The sequence below is a fragment of the Peromyscus eremicus genome, chromosome 7 (genome assembly GCF_949786415.1).
Source record: "Peromyscus eremicus chromosome 7, PerEre_H2_v1, whole genome shotgun sequence".
NCBI classification, from domain to species: Eukaryota; Metazoa; Chordata; class Mammalia; order Rodentia; family Cricetidae; genus Peromyscus; species Peromyscus eremicus.
This window is the reverse complement of record NC_081422.1, coordinates 77,103,563-77,125,269: the sequence shown is the minus strand read 5'-3', so window position 1 is coordinate 77,125,269 and position 21,707 is coordinate 77,103,563. Positions and strand designations below refer to the sequence as shown.

The window sequence follows — 21,707 nt, the reverse complement described above, 5'->3', positions numbered from 1 at the left end:
AATAAGTAATACTAGGATCTTTTTCTATATGAAGGGCCCCACCTGTCCCCACGATGGAGGTCGTTGGTTAATATAATGGTCGGACCTTCAAGGATCCCGGCTAACACTGAGACTGAATGGAGGAGAAGCTAGGAAGCCAACAGAAAGGCAGTCGCCCATGCAGGCCCCGGCTAAGCTGTGACCTGGGATGAGTCAGGCACCGGAAGGAATCAGGAGGGAACACAGGAGCAGAGAGAGTCCAAAGGCTAGAGCCGGGAGTGAGAGGCATGTCGGGGACCACCTAAAAGGCAGGGTCACTGAGGGGATGGTCAAGTGGCGTCTAGGAAATGAAACAAGAGGGAAGGAGTGAGGACAACAAAAACAGTGCGGAAGAAGTGGGCGGGACAAGAATCAAAAGTCAAAGCCGGAGGGATCACATCAAGAGCGCGAGTAGTGCTCAGAACTCCCCCAGAATCTCGCTCTGCTTCTCCTCCTATGTAGTTCTAGTTCGTCCTAACTTCTCTATTTCAGGCCTTGAAAGCTCGGGGGAAAAAAAGCGTTTGAGGCTTCAACTATTACAAACATTTTCTTTCTTAAAAAAAAAAAAAGAAAGAAAGAAAGAAAGAGCAAACATCTTAGCATTCTGAAATCTAGAGGTGAAAACACACACGTGAGAGGTTGGTTTCTTTTATTTCTTTTAACAAAGAAGTAGTCTTGAAAATTCACAGAAGTCTTTCCTCTTTACGTGTGATTTCAAATTCTATAGTGCAGGAATATATCTCGTATGCATATGCATGATTATCTCTATTCCCCCTGGAAGTCAGTGGTCAAACACTCGTCAGTCATTCTGTATGCTTTATTCTGTGTAAAGGATTAATCCATTGCCTATTTACTACTAGAAATGACTAGAAAGTGTTCATCTTTTTTTTTCCGTTTTGTTTTGTTAAAAGAGTTTGGAGGCCCGTGAACTGGCTCAGTGTATAACAGTGTTTGCCAGCAAGTCTGAAGACCTGAGTTCAATCCCCAGGACCCACAGTGTAGAGGGAGACAAGGGAATCCAGCAAGCCACTTCTGGTCTTCACTCACTGGGCTCTGGCACACATGCCCCCGACTAATAAATGTAATCATTAGAAAAGATTATGGTGATGTAAGAGAAAGAACATAGAAGTCCACACAACTAAAGGTCTACCTTGCTGTTTCTGTCACCTTGTGTGACAGCTAGTGCTAAATGCCAATTTGACAGGATCTAGATTACCTAGGAGATAGGCCGGAGAATGCCTATGGGGATGATTATCTTGACTGACTTAATTAAGCTGCTAAGACCCCCCCACTGTGGGTGGCACCATTCCCTGACCAGATTCCAGACTATATAAGTGAAGAGTGAGGGCTGAGCAGCAGCGTGCTTGTACCACTCTCTGTTCGTGACTGTGGAGGTGATGTGACCAGCTGCCTCACAGTCCTGCTGTCTTCATTTCCTGCCCTGACAGGCTGCACTCCTAAGATGCTTCTGTCAGGGCATCTTGTCACAGCCATCGAAAAAGAAACTAAGACACCCTGGAAGTGAAGAGTTCAGATTTGCTTCCCAGAGGAAAGCTGGGCTAGAAATTCTTCCATAGCTTTCAAGGAAAGTATGTCACAGGCGAGAACTATGCATGTCTGGGGGTCAATTCTTCAATCAAGGGAAGCCACACAGGCAGCTGCCTCCACTGAGTATATCCGTTACTGTTCCCCTGGCTGTGGCAAAACATGATTAAAGAAGTGAGGATTTCTTTAATTCACATCACAGTTTATGAAGGGCTACAGTCTGGGCCAGTGACATGGTTTTGCGGTTAAAAAATGCCTGCCGTACAGGCCTGATAACCAAATTTAATCACTGAATCTCACAGTGAAAGGAACAAATCAACTCCTGAAAGTTGTCCTCTGACCTCCACACGTGCACCATGTTATCTGCAAGCCCCACCCCCGCAGTAATAATTACAATACAATTACAATGTTTAAAAAGAGAGCTACAGCCCATGGCAGGGATGGCACAGAGATGAACAGCAAGGCTGCTCATGTTTCCTCCATGGTCCAAAACCAGAGAGTGGACAGGAAGTGAGTCTGACCCGCCCCAGTGACCTTCCTCCAGCAAGGCTTCATGCCCTAAAGGTTTCATATCGTTCCAAAATAGCACCACTGTTAGGGTACCACGTGTTAAAACACATGACACAGCAATCCCAAGATAGCTCTGAATAAGGCCCAACACAAAATCATAAACTTGGGGTTGGAAAGATGGCTCAGAGGTTAAGAGCACTGCTGCTCCTGTAGATGGACCCAGGTTCAGTTCCCAGCACCTACATGGTGGCTCATAACCTTATGCAGCTCCAGTTCCAAGGAATACAATGTCCCCCTCTATTCTCTGTGGACACCAGGCATACATGTAGCACACATACGTATATGTAGGCAAGACATTCATACACATAAAATACAAATAAAAATAGTTTTTAAAATATTATAACTAAGCCCAGCGGTGGTGCACACCTTTAATCCCAGCACTCAGGAGGCAAGGCCAGGTGGATCTCTGTGAGTTCAAGGCCAGCCTGGTCTACAGAGTGAGATCCAGGACAGGCACCAAAACTACACAGAGAAACCCTGTCTCGAAAAAACAAACAAACAAAAAACTTATAGCTTTACTTGAACTATTATGATTACTTTTACGATCTTTTTTTAGTGATCCTTATGAGCGTTTTGAATGTGAACTATAGATGACAATGTTGTTTCACAGTGTCAAAGGGTTGGACAGTCCTGGATAGGGAGCATTCACATTCAAACCGTATCAGGAATCTATTTGGTAGCAGGCATGTTCTTGAGCTCAGGTTTTAATCTTTAAAATAGGATCCTGATAGTGAGCATATCGTCATTTAGCACACAGCACATCAGCAGCAGACTGTTCAGAGAAGTTTAAAAATTCAGCAAAGGAAAAACTCAGGAGGCTATTAAATAAATGTCGAAGAGTTATGGAACACAAGGTTAATATGCAAGAGACAATTGTTTTCAGCATAATGAAATGAAAAGATAGAATTTAAAATTAAAAACATAATACCATTTGCTTTGGCAAAGGTCTCAAATGGTCCCGATTCTTTGGAAGCCAGTTTGGATGTTTCTCACAACACTAAACACAGTCTTCCCATACAAACAGGCATGCTCCTTGACATCTACTCTAAGACATCGAAAACCATTTCCCCCCAAAATCCACATAGATGTTTAAAGCGGTTTTGTTTGTAATTGCCAAGGTTTGGAAGTAACCAAGATGTCCTTCAATGGGTGAATGAATAAACTCTGGTATATCATGAGATTGATAGGAAAAAAAAACAACTCATGGGTCACGAGGGAACACAGGGCTTTAGATGCACATTAATAAGTGGGGAGGGGATATCCAAAAGAAGTGCAAGGCTAGGTTGCATCCATGTGACATTATGATAAACTAAAGTTTTGACATCAGTGTTTGCCTGGGATTAGTGAGGAAGGTTGCATGGGCAGAGTCAGGTGAAATTTTAGGATGCTGAAACTACTCCGATAGTGCTATGTTGATGCCATGAGAGATGTGTCCGAGTCTGCAGAATGGACAGCACAGAGACTGACTCCAGATGCAAACTATGAGCTTTGAGTGATAAGGATGTGCCAGGGTAAGTTCACCAAAGGTGCCACTCTGGCAGAGTGTTGATATTGGGGGACGTGTACACATGTGTGAGGATGGTGGCATTCTTTGCCCTTCCTGTTAGTACTGTGACTCTAATAGGAAATTATTGCTGGGAAGACTCTAAAAAGGAAAGTTTGTCTTTAAGTGTGCCAATGGTATTGCTGCTAACAAACGTTGCAGTAAGAAGCGTGTGGGCTATTGAAGGTGAAGGGACCTGCCAAGAAAGCTCAGCTACCTTAGATGAATCCCTAAAACCCACGTAAACGAGAGCATCAACTCCAAAAAGCTGTCATCTGATCACGTGTGTACTGTGGCACCTACCCCCATACACACACACACACACACACACACACTAAAATTTTTAAAAGAAAGACGTTAAAGTTCTCACTCTACAGTAGGATTCACATATTGAGTAACTTGGACGCATACTCTGGACTTGTTTCCTCTACACTGAAGAAACCCAGAATATCTTTGAATCTAATAGATCTGGGTGCATCAGTGCAGACTGTCCAGACGTAAGAACTTCCAAACGAGGGTGCAGTTGACAAACACCCCCGACCACCTCCTCCACAGAGAGGCGCACAGGAGTCACCAGCTACTCTTCAGACAGCGGCAAGGTCTCTCTGAGAGACGCTAGGAGGTACAGCTTAGAGCAACAGAGCTTTTGTTGCCTCATTAGGAAAGTGGGAATGTCAACTTCTGCCTCAAGGTTGTTGTAGAGTGTTCCGCTGGGGCTCGCCCCCAGTAATCACTTGAATGTGTTACAAGCGGTCCGAGTCTCTGTTATCACCGTGGGAAGGTCTACAGAAGCCGAGTGCAGTCACCAGACTCCACGATACTGCTGCGGCACAGTGTCTAGGAGCTACAATGTATCTTCTGTTGTGTTAGCCTCCTTTTAATCAGGAGTAAAAGTACTGAAAAGCTTTTTAATTATACTTATTTATTTATTTTGTGGCCACACATGTGTGTACGCATGAGTGCCAGGGCTTGTGTATGAATGGGGTCAGAAGATAACTCGCGCCGCTCCCTCCTTTAGTTAAGTGGGTCCTGGGGATCACATTCAGGTTGTCAGGGTGTTGGCAAGTGCCCTTTCCTGCTGAGCCATTTTATTGGCCCATCCCCCCCCCCCCCCCCCCCCCCGCTTGTTTGTTTTTGTTTCTTTTGAGACAGGGTTTCTCTGTGTAGTTTTGGTGCCTGTCCTGGATCTCGCTCTGTAGACCAAGCTGGCCTCGAACTCACAGAGATCCGCCTGGCTCTGCCTCCTGAGTGTTGGGATCAAAGGCGTGCGCCACCGCCACCGGCTTTATTGGCCCATTTTAAAAATAATTTCTCTGTTGCGAAAACTTGAAAAAAAAAATTTTAAGAACACTAAAGACATCACCACTACCTAGCCTCTTCTTACTGTGTACTAGAACACCAGAAATCATTCATCCTCATTAAGCATAGCTTAGCAGCTGTTGGCTAGCCTAACCACATCCTTCCCTCTCCCTCCCCTACTCTTCCCACCTCTCTCCTCACGGCCATAGATCCATCTAGCTTCCATATATAAGTGAGAACATGTGATTTTTCTTTTTTCTGTGCCTAGATTACTTCACTTAACACCGTGACTTCCACTGTGCCGTCTACATTGCTGCGGAGAACAGGATTTTATTCTTGTGTGGTTGAATAGTCGTCCACAGTGTACATATACTCTATTTTCTTTGTTCACTCATCTGTTGAAGGGCACTAAAATTCTCCATTTCTTAGCCATTCTGAATAGTGCTGCAGCCCAGCACGGTGGTGTATATCTTTAATCCCAGCATTCGAGAGGCAGAGGCAGGCAGAGCTGTGAGTTCCAGGCCAGCCAGAGCTATGGAAAGAGACCCTGCCTTAAATCTAGAAGTAAATAATAAACAAATAAATAACTGAATAGTGCTGCAATAAACTTGAGATATACATTTGACAGAGTTACTTTATTTCTTGTGAGTGTCTATCCAGTAGTATAACTGAGAGACTAACTACAGTTCTAGCTGTAATTTTTTGAGGCACCTCTGTACCTTGTTAAGAATAGCTGTGATACATTATCAACAACAGTGTATAAGTATTTCCTTTTCTCCACATCCTCGCAGGTACTCACTTTCTTCAAGGTTTTGTTGCTGTGTTCTGTTTTGTTTTGTTTTGTTTTGTTTTGTTTGTTTAACAATAGCCATTCTGAGGGGAGGGGAGACACAGCATTGTGGTTTTAATAAGTATTTCCCTTGGACTCACAGCCTGAGCAACCTTTTCAAGTTCTGATGGCTAATTGTACGTCTTCTCTTGACAAATGTCTCTTTAGGTTTGAGTGGTGGTTTGAATAAGAATTTCCCCATAGGCTCACATATTTGAATGCTCAGTCATTAGGGAGTGGCACTATTTGAAAAGGATTAGAATGTGTGGCCTTGTTGGAGGATGTATGTGGCCTTTGAGGTTTCAAAAGTCCTTGCCAGGTCCAGGCTCTCCCTGTCTGCCTGTGGATCAGGATGTAGCTCTCGGCTACCACTCCAGCTCCTGCCCTCCTGCTGCCATGCTTCCCACCATGATGATAACGGACTAAACCTCTGAAACTGTAAGTGAGCCTCCAATTAAACGTTTTTTTTTATAAGAGTTGCCTTGGCCATGGTGTCTCTTCACAGCAATAGACATATGACTAGGACAGTCTGCTCGCCATTTTGAAGTCTGATTTTGGGGGACACTATTGAGTTGTTTTCAATGCTCACAGATTCTGGATATTAACTCTTCTCAAATGAACAGTTTGCAAACATTTTCTCTTATCTGGTAGGTGGCTCTTCATTCTCTTCGTTGTCCCTCCTGCTGCCTAGGGAACTTTTTTTCAGTTTGACTTCATCCTAATTGTCTGTTTTTGCTTTTGTTCTCAGCACTTTTTGAGGTTTTATCAAAATAAAAAAAAAAATACCATTTCAGTGTCCTGCAGCTTTTTTCCTGTGTTCTCTTCTAGCTGTTTCATAATTTGGATCATATGTTTAAGTCTCATCTATTCTTAGTCAGTCTTTGCCGGGAGAGAGAGGGGTCTGACTTCGTTCTGACGGAAATCCAAGTTTCTCAGTGCTGTTTGCTGAAGGGGCTGCTCTTTCCTTCAGCACGTGTTCTTGGTATCTTCCTCAAAAATCACCTGGCTTTGAATGAGAGGGTTTTCTCTAGGATCCAAACTCTGCTCCATTGCTCCATACGGCTGTTTTTATGCTAATACCCCGCTGCCTTTATTACTAGAGTTCCACTATGTATGTGTATGTATGTATATTTCCATGTATAGATTTACATCTATATAATCTGTATCTATAAACACTTTTGCCCACTGTTGAGGATTGAATGCCCAGCCTGAGCAGGCTATCAATGACGTCAACGAAGTTATATCAATAGTCGTCAGGTTTCATGTCTCTCCCACTTGGTTCTTTTAGCTAAAGATTGCTCTAGCTATTTGGCTATTTTGATTTTGGGGTTTTACTTGTAATTCCCTTTGGGTTTTGGTTTTCCATATGGATTTAGATTTTTTAGTTTTAGGAAACGTGCAAACTGTCATTGGACATTTGACATGGCAGTTTCCCTTTTTACTGCTTGAAAAGCCTCCACCAGTTTCAGTTTCTCAGTTTGAGCACTGAGGCAAAACACTGGCTGTCCCAACCATGTAAGTTTGGGCACCTCAAACAAAACAACTGTCTGAAAAATGAGGTTTAAATATATATATAATTGCCTATAACTATAACTATATATAGTTGCCTTTTTAAAAATAAAAGCTTTAAGATCTCTTACGACTGGAGAATTTTGCTTTATAGGGTCCACATTTCTAAGTGTTTTTGCCAAGTCCTGATCAGAATTCTTGATTCTGAAGATAAGACTGGCCAGCTTTCTGAGCATCAACATGTGCTTGTTGAAAAGGTTGGAATCTCTGGACCTGCAAGGCCCAGCCAGTTCTCTCCCCTCTTTTAGACATTGCTGAGCTGTGAGTATCACAGAGCCTGAGGACCTCATCTTCCTTCCGTATAATTTGGACCACATGAAACTTGTCCTACAAAAGGGCTGAAAACAGAAAAGTTCAGTTCCAAGTGACCCCCAAAGGCATTATTATATTATTATTATTACTATTATTTATAGCAAGTTAAATAGAAACAATATGCAAATGATTTGTCAGTAATGTATTAAGAGGCAATTTGAGCTCTGTTTTTATGATCTGAACTAGGTCAACACACCCAAAACAAGAATGGAAAATGCAGCATGAAACATGTTACTGATAAGGACATCCATATGCAAACTGAGTAATTGCTGAATCAGATGACCCGCTGCTTGGGATGGTGTGGTCACAGAGGGAAAGTTCAGATCACATTGCACATGCATAGCCAGAGGCATTTCATGCTTTGGTGAACAAGGAAGGTGAGATACTTTACTAATTCCAGCAAACATCCAAAAGATCATACTCCTACTTGGATTATTTCTGATGATGATGGTACTTTTTATAAAGATCAAGTATGAATATCCTTTAAAAAAGGAAAAATGTAAGTTGTTTGTAAGGGCATAGCATTTAGAAACAACATATGTTTCCTGTAGTCAAGAATAGGTTCCTTACATCAGCCGAAGACATTCACAGAGGGATGAGTTGGAGGAAACAGTATCATCGGCAGGCGGGGGAAGCTGTCCTCTCTCTTCTTTCTGCTCTTGTCTTCTTTGCCTGCCTGAATGTACTTTTCATATTGAATTTATTCTAGCTATAGAACGTTAAACACATTGTCTCGACACAATGTCTTCTGATGTCCTTCTCTTTCCTCGACACAATGTCTTCTTATGTCCTTCTCTTTCCTGTAGCGTTTCTTGTTAAGACAAGGTCTCAGAGTCTAAGACTGTCCCCAGACAGTACACAAATTCACAGCTCTCCTGTCTCACAGTCATGAGTGCTAGATTTACAGTCTGTACCTCATTAGTTGTTATTATAAATGTTACTAATGTAGAGGGCTGTGCCATACCATGAAATGTATGGATATAGTCATTCATTCATGGATTGGGTACCTTTCCTGTCCCCAGGTCAGGCCCTCAGTGATAGTACCTACTTTCTTTTCACAATTACAGCTTAGCTTCATGGCAGCAAACAGACCCAATGTGTCTCCATGTTTAACTGTGTTTCCTGTCTTCTTTTCAGTATACAAAACAACCATACTTTCTGCTGGAAAGCCTTCAGTGGTTCCCATGCTAGTGAACAAGCTCCAAACTAATCACTTTGTTTGATACAGCCCTGAATGATTGTTCCTCTACTTCTCCAACCCTGGCCAGTATCATCCTGTGACTTCACTCAGAGTTTCCCATGTTCCTAGCTTTTCTCTCATACTAGAGCTTTGCAGGTGTCTCTTTTTCTGGAACACTCATATACATCATTCTTTAGGTAGCATCTTACATATAACATCCCAACAGACTTACTCTGAAACTTATACATAGTAAAACTCTCTTCACACACTTTCTCTGTTTTCTTTACCTTGTTATAATGTTCAATCCTACATTTGGCTTATTGATTTCCATATGTTTTTCACAGTAGATGATACATGAACACTATGAGGACAGTAACAATAAGCAATATATCCCTTGTGTTAACTAGATTCCCATGTTTGGTTGACTAAATATTAAATGAACAATGCAATCAGGAAATAATAGCAAGGTAGGATTTACATAGGCACATGACAGTCTCTAGAGCTCTAGATTTTAGGAAAGGCTGATGAGACAGGAATGGAATTAGGGTAAGGTCTGCCAGCTGATGTGACATGTTCTAGCTTGCCAGGCAGTTTCCAAGAAGGCTCTTCACTGAGTCTCATGAAATGAAGGAAAAAGTAAAGATTGTCTGACCACTATCCTGCATGCCCTGATGTTCCTGGAGGTAGTTTGCAGCTTCACGTAGGCAGGCCTTATTTTATACTTGGAGAAAATTCACATGTTTCTGTGAGTGATCCAACTATTACAGTTAAGACATAGAACCAAGATAGCCTTCTGATTCCCTCCTACTCATTTCCGTCAATAGCAAACTAAGACCCTCAAACCATAGAGAGTTCTTGAACATTTGCCCATGGGCTTTCCCACACTTCGTAGGCCTTAGTATTTCAACCTAAATGATCTTCAGGTATCTATAAGAAGGCATCTTGTATGTTTTCTAATCTCCTTGGGGTTTCTTAATCCAGTGAAATTGAAATCAAGATTGATCAGCACACTTTATTTAAATTGAGAGATTTCTAAGTTCACTGGGTTTATACTTATTTATTGTTTTCTGTTGTGATCATGGCACTAAGGATTTAACCAGGCAAGAGGAGATGTGTTTTGTTGCTGTTTGGTTCACGTTGCTTTGGTTTGGTTTTATTGTTGTTGCTCTTTTGTTTTTTTGATGCTATTGTTTTCTTTTTACTCCTGAATTGTGCCTGTATTTTTTTTTAAACAACTGCAACTGTTGAGATGTTAAACTTCCATCAGTGACATTTTCTGTTTTCAAATCTCATTGTTATTGTCAAGGACAGGACACACTGATTTTAGGCCCAATTCTGAGTTCTCCACCCCTCCTCCAGCATTTGATGAATGTTACAGACATAGGAGTGTCTGCACTCACCTGCATGTCCTTCGGCTTCTCCTGGAGCAATACGTACCAACTGTACACACACACACACACACACACACACACACACACGACATAATACATGCCTTACATGCCAGCAGGATTCTTTTGTTTTGTTTGTTGTGGTTAGAAGATTTCCACTAATCACGTTTTAATTCTAATTTCTGAAAGTAAGTAGATAACTGTACTTTAAAAGAAAAATCAGTTGAATTAACACTGGTACTTGCCTCACAGAAGGCTGGATTAGACTACATGAAAATTTACTTAACATAATCTTTTCATGACTTCCCATCTAATTATCAAGCTAATGTAGTGAACTTTTTTTTTCCTCTTAGTAAAATCTTTTATTTGGTTTATGTTTAAAGTGTAAAAAAATGTATAAGCTGGAATATTTGATGATATGGGAACTAGGAGAAGCCAAGTCAAAAAGCAACATCCTTTTAAAATAAATCAAAAAGTCGAATTTCTAAAACGCCATCATCTTGTAATTATCTGGTCATCCATCGCACCTCAGTTGCGAAAGATTTCGAAAGACGGGGCTAAAGAGGCGTGTTCTGGATTCTGGGGCTTCAGCAAGAGCTCTCCCCATCCAGCTCCTGAGAGAGAATTCATGGCTCTCCTCCAGTTAATGTTTCTCTTGATTTGGCACAAGAGAGCTAACGGGACAGAAGAGGGTGGCCATATAGTCATCACAAATAGATCCGGGAATGCCATATGGGGTTCTGTAGAGAGTCCTCATCGCCACAGTTGTCCCACACAAACAGCATTCATTCATGTCAGCTGCCACTTGACACCCAAGGCATGTAAAGCAAAACGTCCCACAGAGGCAGACTCCTCAGTCTCTGAAGCAATCACACAGGCTGGTCTGCCAGTTGGAATTTGGGGGAGCACGAACAAATCCAGGTTGCGTCACGAAGACTGTTGGTGCCTGAGCCATCTTTGATGCGTGGTCTCAAAAGCCCTAGAAGTTTAAAAGGTTTGGAGCAGGAAGCGTCTTGTGGTCTGGAGTTGAATCTTACTAATGTTATGAACTTCTAATGCTAAAGGAATTGTACACGTGAATTTATTATATTATCTTTGAAGAACTTCTTAAGGAAAATTGGGTTGCATTACGGTCTATTTATATCTCATTTGAGCTGCCGTTGGAAGTCCCCATAACAGGTCTCTCCAAGGATTTGAGGTTTGGCATCCACTTTAGTCAGTGTTGATTCGCCGTGTTTTTAGTTTCCATGGAGGAGATTTGGGGTTTATTCTCTTCTCAAACCTAATAATTATGTAAGGTTAATGCTGCTCTGTATATATCATGTGATTAGTAGGAAAAGAAATCATCCATTTAGCAAATGTTGATTAAAGGTCTGCTGAGTGCTGCCTATTATGCAAGGGGGAAGAATCAGAATTAAATAAGAAGGGAAAAAAGATATGGCAACATCATTTTCAAGAACTGTAAGAGAAGAATTTAGGAAGTATAGGCTTGGCCCAAGTCTCCAGAGGCAGGGAGGTATTCTGCAGGGGACCTTTAAGCTACAGTTGGAACTGGAAGGAAGAATTTACTCACTGAAGTAACACTGGAGGGTAAGGCTGGTCAAGGAATTGGCATCCCAAGCAGAAGAAACAGTCAAAGGGCAGGGATCTGAAATAATGCACTGCGCGTTGCTCAGCTCTAAGAGTGAGAGAGGATGTTTAGCCAGGTATCAAACATCTCCTGTGATGTTACAAAGACCCAGCCGTGAGATGACAGCCTGCTAAATGTTTACAGGTTATCCAGAAAACTGATATTCAAACAAGTGGTCTCCAGAGTGTTGTCTACCTCAAAGAGGAAATAGAAGGTGCTGGGAGAGAATGTTGCTAAATCTAGAACAACTTTGAAACACTCACCAACGTTTCCCTCCCTCATGTTTTCCCACCTTAGCCTTCCTCCAAAACCACCCACTCTACCAGTCTCTGTCCCCAGCTTCAATGTAGCTAGTCTCCTTGCTTAAGGTTGACAGCAGGAAGAAGGGTCTCTAAAGAAGGGGGCGGGCTTAACTCCAAAGGGAGGAAGCGTGATGATGATGGAAGTTCTGCATTGTGACTGTGTTAATCCCTCCTCCTTCTCTCTTGAAAACCTTGACTAGTTTGCTAACCTTGTGGTTTGGCCTTTTCTAGAGTTTCATACAACAGAATAGCACAATACATAGCTCTTGCTCTTTCACTAAATACGATGCTTTATGGCATCTGGTGTTATGTGGATAGGTAATTCCTTCCTTTGTTGTTAGATAGTAGTCCATAATGTGGACATACCATAACTTGCTAATTTATTCACAGGTTGATGGTGTTTTGAATGTTTCCAACCTGAGTCTATTCTGAGAAAATTTGCATAAACATTCTTGTATAAGTCATCATGAACATGCATATTGAGTGCTGTTTGGGGGGGGGTTTGTTTGTTTGGTTTGGTTTGGGGACTTTTAAGATAGGATTTCTCTGTGTGTAGCCCTGGCTGTCTTGGAAGTGGCTTTGCAGACCAGGTTGGCTTTGAACTCAGAGATCTGCCTGCCTCTGCCTCCCGAGTGCTGGGATTAAAGGCATGCACCACCAACGCCTGGTGCTGTTTTTCTTCTTATTTTGGCATATGCTCCCTTCTCTTGGTTAAATAACTATGGAATCATATGGAAATTGTGTGTTTAATGTTTATAAAAAATTGAAAATTCTTTTCCAAATTCTACACTGCTTAAATTCTCTCCAGCAGTCTCTGAGTTCAGAGGAGCATCCTCACCAGCATTTGGCAATCTCAAAGCTGAGCCAGCCTAGCAGGTGTGTGTGAATTAAACTCACATTTCCTTGATAACTAATGATGTGAGACATTTTTATAAGCTTATTTGCCTACTGCATTTCCTCCTTAGTGAAGCATTTGTTTAAACCCTTGGCTTGAATTCTAATTATATTTTTTGTCTTATTATTACTGAGTGGAAAGAAATCTGCATATATTCTAGATCTAAGTCTTGTATGATGTGTTTTGCAAATATTTTCTTCCAGTTTATGTGTTGTCTTTTTATTTGCTTAACTGACTTTTGAAGAATAGTTTTGATTTGGCTAGAATCCAAATTAGCTCTTTTATTTTCTTTATAATTGTAGCTTCTAAGGTCACTGATATCTTCCTTGGTGGTTCTTTTGTTTTTGTTTTTTCGTTTTCATTTAGAAGGTCTATCATCTTAAATCTTATACCTAGATATGTGGTCAAATTTGAATTAATTTTTATATGTGGTGTGTAATAATGACAAAATTCATCCTCATGGATATCTTAGAGTTCCAGTGTGCTTTAATGGCTATCCTCTTTGAATTTCCTCCCCCTTCTCCTGATTGAATCACTTTGACTCTTCTGTTCAAAATTAAGTGACCACATAGTTGTCTATTTCTTCATCCCCTGTGCTTCATTCATCTCTACAGTTGATTATTTGAAATATAAATGTATAAATCTTCTCTTCTGCTCTTTTATTTCAAGATTGTTTTAGGCATTTCACATTCTTTTAATTTCTAAATAATTTTTTATCAATTTCCACAAGAGAGATTTGCTGGATTTTGAGTGGATATACACTGAACCTACAGATTAATTTAAAGATAGTGTATACCTTAACAACATCTATTGCAAAAAAATTTACAAATTTTAATTATTCACTGTTAATATACAGTGATTAGATAACATTTTATGCCGACACTTTAGCCTATAACCTTGCTAAATTCACAGATTAATCTTTGTAGTTTATGTATAGATTCCATTGGGTTTGTTAAATATGCTACTATATAATCTGTAAACAATGTAAGACAACATTTTCCCATATAATCTATAGTCTTCTATTCATTTTCTTGCATTGTGGTGTGAATTAGAACCTCTGATATGTTCAAGAGGAGTGTCGGAAGTAGATACTCTCGCCTTAGTCTACAGGAAAAGCATGAAGGCTGTGAATACAGAGAATTGCACTTGGTGTAGTTTTGTTATTTAACAGATTAGGAGATTTTCTTCTTTCCTTTTCTTTTTAGAGACAGGGTTTCTCTGTATAGCCATCACTGTCCTGGAACTAGCTCTGTAGGCCAGGCTGGCCTCGAACTCACAGAGATCCGCCTGCCTCTGCCTCCTGAGTGCTGGGATTAAAGGCGTGCGCCACCATGCCTGGTGAGGAGATTTTCTTTAATCGCTAGCTTTCTGGGAACTTTCTACAATGGTTTGGTCTATAACTTTGTCAAATGCTTCTTTGTCTATTGAAAAGCTTGAATCCATTTTCTAATTTTGGTTTTTAACATCATATCCGAGTTACACTGATTTATCTGAACCAGTGTTGCATTCCCAAGACAAACTCCATTTGATCTTGTTACATTATTTTGTTTTAATATACATATGGCTATCTGGGATTTATTAGTATTATGATGAGGATTTTTGCACCTATATTCTTGTGGAATACTGGCTTGCAAGAGTCTCTTTTGTTTGGTTAAAGAGCAATGCTAGCCTTCTTACATTAATAATAAACAGGCACAATGATGCCAGTTGACATGCCAACATGGACAGGGGAAATTTCACGTGGCTCCACCCCTAGATGAAGAGAGCTGCAGGTGGATAACAGCTCCTGAGAGAGGGAACTTGAGTTTCCTCAAGACACAAGCTCCCATGTAGGATGTCTGATCCCAAATGGTTAGCCCTGGACACATGTACATACAAGCAACACTAAATGGATTCAGAACATATGTATGTTTATATATACATATATGTGTGTATATATATGTATATATATATACACTCAGTGCACACACACAATATAACATACACGTATGTACAGATATGTATGGATGTGTGTGTATTTATGTATAGAGATAGAAAAATTAAAGAAGAAACCATAAATGGAAGGGGAAAGGAAAGCAGGGAGTGATGTAGATATAGTACTCAAGTTCAGAGGTCTCAAAAAGAAAGTATAAACATAAATAAACAAAAAAGTGGCTGGGCATGGTGGTGCACACTTTCAATCTCAGCACTTGGGAGGCAGAAGTAGGCGGATCTCTTTGAATTTGAGTCCAGCCTGGTCTACACAGTGAGTTCTAGGCTACCCAAGCCTACACAATAAGAACTTCTCTCAAAAAAAATTTTAAAAGTTTATAATTTTTTCATGGCTTCCTCTTTAGGGTGTTTGTGTCTTTTAACCAATATTCAGGCCATTTATGTTCCAGGTAGTTGAGGATTTTTGCAGATACTTTCTGATATGTTGGTCAACTTCACTGTGGTCAGAGATCACACTGTGAATAATGTCAGCTCTTTGAAACTTGAAGAGCTTGTTTTGTTTTAAGCTTTATAATACAGCCCACCTTGAAATATTTCTCTGTACACTTGAAAAGGATATGTTCTGCTATTTGGGAATAGAGTGTTCTTTATAATACTATCAAGTTGATAGATAGCACTGCTCACTTCTTTCACATTCTTACTGATGCAATTTAATTATTCTATCAATTACTGAGAAAAGAATGTCAACACATCTAAATATAATTATAGTTAGACTTATTTTTCCTTTCACTACTATTGTTTTAGGGTTTATGCATTTGGAGATTATTAAGTACACAATTATGCCATGCCTCCCTAGTAAACTGGCCCCCTATCATTATATAATGAACCCTTTTCATATTCTGAAGTCTATCTGATATTAACATGTCTAAAGTAGCTTTCTTTTGGTGAGTGTTTTCATTCTTTTATTTTTAATTGGTCCATATCTTTACATTTAGAGTTCATCTGTTATAAACAGGGTTTAGTCAGGAATTGCTTTTCTTTCCTATCTTTTTACATTAAAAAGATATTTATTTTTGTGTGTGTGTGTGTGGTCTGTGTCTGTGTATATGTGTACAGGCATGTGAGTGCCTGCAGAGGCCAGAAGAGGGCATCAAGTCCCCTGGAGCTGGACTTAGAGGTAGTTCTGAGCCTCCTGACATAGATGCTTGGAACTGAATTAGGGTCCTCTAAAAGAGCAGCAAGCATTCTTTTTTTTTTACTAAGAAAATTTTTTTCATTTATTTTACACACCAATCAAAGATCGCCTTCTTCCCTTCTCCCACCCCTCCAACCCATCCCCAACCTACCCCCCAGTTCCCCCACACACAAGAAGGCAAGGCTTCCCATAGGAAGGCACATCCAGTAGAGGCAAGTCTAAGCCCTTCCCCCTGCCTCAAGGCTGCACGAGGTGTCCCATCATAGGTAGTGGGCTCCAAAAAATCCCCTCAAGCACCAGGGATGGATTCTGATTCTACTGCCAGGGGACCCCCCCAAGCAGATCAAGCTACATAGTTGTCTCACCATGCAGAAGGCCTAGTCCAGGCAGGCTCCACAGTCATTGATCCAACTTTCATGAGTTCCCACTAGTTTGGTTTGGTCATCTCTTTAGCTTTCCCTATCATGATCCTGCTTAGTCACCAAGGAGTGGAACTGTTTGAAAGGATTAGAAGGATTAGAAGGTGTGGCCATGTTGGAGGGTGTCACTGGGGCTTTGAGGTTTCAAAAGTTCAAGCCAGACCACCAGGTCTCTCTCTCTCTCTCTCTCTCTCTCTCTCTCTCTCTCTCTCTCTCTCTCTCTCTCTCTGCCTGTGAATCAGGATGTAGCTCTTAGCTATCTGTCTAGCACCCTGCTTGCCTGCCTGCTGCCATGCTCCCTGCTATGATAATGGACTCACCCTCTGAACTGTAAGCAAGCTCCCAGTTAAAAGCTTTCCTTTATTTAAAAAAAAAAAAATGTGAAGTTATCCTCTCTGAGGAGTGGATGGGGGTGGGGGGAAGGTGGAGAGGTGGAAATGGGAGAAGGGGAGGGAGTGGGAACTGTGGTTGGTATGTAAAAATGAAAAAAAAACCTGTTAAATTAAGAAAGAGAGAGAAAATGTGGCTACCAGAACCTTGTTTGCTTATACTTCTATTGGGCAGTATTGACTTACATAATTTTTATTTAATTTCATTGGGAAGATGATATATTTGCAACCAACCAGTTGGTTGACTGTGTTCTATTTTTCTTATTTGTTTTTCCCCCTCTTGTTTTGATCTCTATCTGTCTTTGAATTGATTTGTATTTTATTTTCCTCTAATACTGGCTTTTTATTTTTAAATGTTAAAAGGCCCTATGGATTCTGTTGTTAATTTTAAACTTATTGTGGTCTTTTCAAATAGTATCATCATTTGGAAAGAATCTCTTATAACCACAAATTTCAAGTCCTTTCTTATCTTTATACATGCTACTTAGGTGATCCATTACACTTTCACATGTTCAACAAACCCACAGGACATTGCTTCTATTTTTGCCCTAAGAAGCCCATGTTTCTTAAAATAACTTAGACGAGGGCACCGCATGCTGCTGTTGCGTTGATGCTGGGGCTTGTATCCAGGGCCCTGTGCACGATAAGCATGTGCTGCTGAGCAACGCCCGCAGTCCTGAAATACCTCTCGTATTTACTTTCATTTTAACTATTTCTGGAGCTCCCCATTTCCCTGCAATGACCACGGTTTCTCTGAGTTTCATTTTCCTTCTCATGAAGAACTTCCCTCGCCGGCTTTCATTTTGCCAGCCCACTGGTAATACTGACACTCAGCTTTTGTTTAACTAGGGGAAAACCTTAATTTCACCTTCTTTTTGAAAGGTATTTTTTCCCCCAGGTATAAAAACTTAGATTAAAAGTTCTGGCTTTGTTTTTCTTCAGCATTTTAAAGGTGCCAATGCATTGAATTCTTGCTGACATGGTTTCCAGTATAAAGCTAGCTGAATTATCATTTCTGTGCTTATATCCATGATATGCGCCTTCCCTCTTGATGCCGTCAAAATTATTCTCATTTTATGACATTGAATAGGATATATTCTGGGATTCTTTTCTGTATACTTTGACCTTTTTGTTTAATATAATCCAGGCTTTTCCTATGTTTATCTTGTACAATCTCTTCCAGAGAGACTCTGTGTCGTCGCCTTTTTCTTTCCTTGCTGAATTCCAGGGGCTTAGATGGCTGCCCATTTCAGGGCTGCCTCACACTGCTGAATGCGCTAGTGCTCTGACCAATGTTGTCTTCTGTTGGGCTTTGGTCGGGATATGTTTTCTCCACCTATTTGAAAGCTCTTGGATTATATTCTGTAATCCATTTTATGAGGAGTGCATTGAAGTAATTTCTTATTTCTGCTGCTTTGGGTGTTGAGTCTTTCTGGGAACACTCTCATAACCACACCCAGAAGTGCTGTTCTAAATACAGTCACTTCGCTCGTTAGTCAAATGCCTTTTTTTTTTCTTTCAACTACCTCTTTATTTCATTTTGAATGGATTCTAGTACTGTCATTCAGTGAGTCAATCCTTTGTATCCCCAATGAGAAATGATCTACTCATCTCATTTACTTTCTTTTCATTTCAGATCATGTATACTTTTTATAAGTAGAAGTTTAGTTTCTCTTTTGTAAACTACCTTCCATTATTCTCATCATCATGTCTGTGTTCCTTTCAGACCTCTGCAACACCTATGTATAGCTCTGTCATCTGTGAGTGACTGTATGCATTTGTTGATTTTTCTCTTGGTTATGGGGCATATTTTCTTGCTTCTTTCCAAGCTTGGAAATATTTGGTTGAATGGTGATATTACTAATTTTACAATGTGGGCTGCTGATTTTTGCTGTATGCATGTACTAGGCTTTGTTTCTTGGAATCAGTTTGGTCCCTCTGAACTCCATTAGGCAGATATAGGATAATATTCAGCCTAGGGTAATTTGTCCCCATTACCAAGACAATGTCCTTCTGAGACCCCCACTTAACACCATTCATGACAAGGTTAGTATAGTCTGACTACTGGGACACTAACTGCTGCTTGTCTATGTGAGCTGGAGGGTTGCCTGGCCTCTTCCTTCCAAGAGGTGGTTTCTTTGATGTTGTGTAGTCCTTCTCTGCAGTCACAAATCAGTACTCAGCCACAAGACTTGTGAGGGGACTCTGGGAAGATTTCTGGAGTGCTCTCTCTCTCTCTCTAAAGCTCTCGCCCCTTCAGTCTCACAGAGTAACCTCTTTCATCTCTCTAGACCCAAGCTCTGTCTCTTCCGCTAAGGAAGATGGCCAGGTAGTGTTTTGACTTCCTCTCACCTTTCTTTCTAGGCAGTAAGAATACCACTTAGGGATCAGTGACCTGTAATGCTGTAATGCCTGTTGTTTGAGTGCTAAAAAACACTTTCACCTAGTTTCTAATAACTTAAGGCATGAGGCTCAACGCACTCACTTATAGTCGATAGCCTGCAGACACAGATGTAGCCATTCAAAGGCTGTAAGGCAGAGTAAAATAGAAAAGTTTATCATTAAATAATTCTAATGGGCAAATAAAGTATTTCAAGACAGTAATATAGATACCCAAATCAGGTTAAGATGCTAATAGTCCCAGAAAAGACAGCAGAAGTACGAATTGTTGGCAGTAGACACTGCCTGGATAAAATTCATGCATATGACAAATATTTACATCAAGAGAATCTAGTAAGTGAAGGAATCTGGGAAAATAAGATGAGATAATAAATACAAAACCATTTTTAAACATCAATTCAAGTACTTGTTGAACACTTGCTGTGTGCCCAGGATGGTAGGACAGCAGATTACAAGTATAGATGACATGGTTTCTGTTCTAAGAGAATTACCAAACTTAAAAATACAATCATGAACTAGGTTAGGGATTTCTGTCATGAAGGTATAAATAAGATGCTATCTTATACAAACAATGACTTAGTTACAGATGAGGGTGGCAAGGGGACCTTTTAAAGAGGAAGTCATATTCCCGATAATGCCTGAAAGACAAGCACTTAAGAGGAAAGATGTTACAAGAAAGGAAAAACAAAAGATGATCATTTCCAGTGCAAAGACAGTTTTGCTGTGAATGGGGTACAGAATATATTGTATGATCAAGATGTATACATTTAAAAGTGTAACATTACAAATTCAGAATATTATTATGTCTCCAGGGATGGTTTCTGTAGACACATACATCACAAGAAATGCGGAAATAAGTTTTGGTGATGCCACAGTACTTGATGCAGACTCTGTGTCATCTGTTACATAGTGCAGAAGAAATCAATATTTATGCCTACTTCCAACCCAGGATGCAAAAATGCAATTACTTTAAAATGTCTACACTCATGTACCAAGATAATGTTCAAACAAGCCATGCACTTTAAAAGAAATAGAAATAAATATTTGAAATGGCTATAAGAAATGAAAAAAATGTTATATAGCCTTCATTATTTTAAAGTTGCCTTTATGTGAGTGAATTCCATTGGCAATCATCATCACATATCAAAACATTGTTCTTTGGCTATCTGCCTCCATATCCCTTAGTAGCATAGATACTCCTTGTTGATATTGCAGTTTTAAGTAATCTGATGTTGATTTTGACTTAATAAACCTGTGTTCCATTTTGAATTTCTATCCTTAAGTGTGCTTGATACCCTTTAGTCAAAGCTCCCCTGTTTAATCCCCTTCGGGAAAATAAAACTCTCATCTGCTGCTTTGTGGAACAGGGAGCTAGTCATTGGGTGGTACAGAGTCGCAGTGGTGTGTGTTGGGGGTGGGGGTATAACTGCTTCTCAGATAAACAGTGAGCCAAGTTTATTAGTGAACAGCATACACTTCCCCAGCAGAGGTGCCAGACACCAATTCCTGAGCTTTGTTGGCGGCTGTGGGAAGGACAGGTATGGGACACAGTAAATCGGACTTCATTTCTGCTTTCCTGACAAGCACTTCCGCTTTTCTGGGTCTAGTGACTCAATTTCCATTCATCTTTCTTCATTCAGACATCACCCTGGTGGTATTATTTTGCTTTTGTTCTCTTGACTCTAACGTCCTTGATGGTTTATACCTTTTTTTTTTCATCCATTTACTATCACTCTAGTAAGCCTCCAAGAGGGAGCTGAAAAATGCATGTATTCAATACTTCCTCTAACTGGAAGTCCTTCAGCTCATGGTTTTTTAATATCTATGCCTGTGCATCTTATAATATGCATGATATATTTGCACAGTGATATGCATGCACGATTTATGAATTAATACTTACACACTGTTAGTTTGAGTTAGTCCTTTTTCTTCTAACAGGTGATAGTATATGATTATAAAGGGTTGAAAACTATCCTGCCTGACCTCTAGGGTTATTATGCCATCTTCTAGGGTTCAGAATTTCACTTTTCTCTCATTTTGTGTTCATACTCCCTCAAAATGAGCTTGTTTAATTAAAATGTTAATCACCTCACTTTTAACCCTGACATATTCTTTTAGCTTCAAATATCAAATTTCCACTTGATGTTATCATCAGGATCTATCTCATCGTTATCTCCCAAAATCAACTCGACTCTTTTGCCCTTCACAGACCACCCCCAAATTGTACTTCACCCAGTCCCCAGTTATTCAGCCCAAAACTTGTATTGAATTAAATTATATAGTAATTCCAAA

General features: G+C 40.3%; 1 pseudogene; it reads right to left on the bottom strand.

The window, feature by feature from the left end:
* Positions 1-10,781: 10,781 nt before the first annotated feature.
* Positions 10,782-11,208, bottom strand: LOC131915651 (placenta-specific gene 8 protein-like; annotated as a pseudogene).
* Between the last annotated feature and the right edge of the window lie 10,499 nt (positions 11,209-21,707).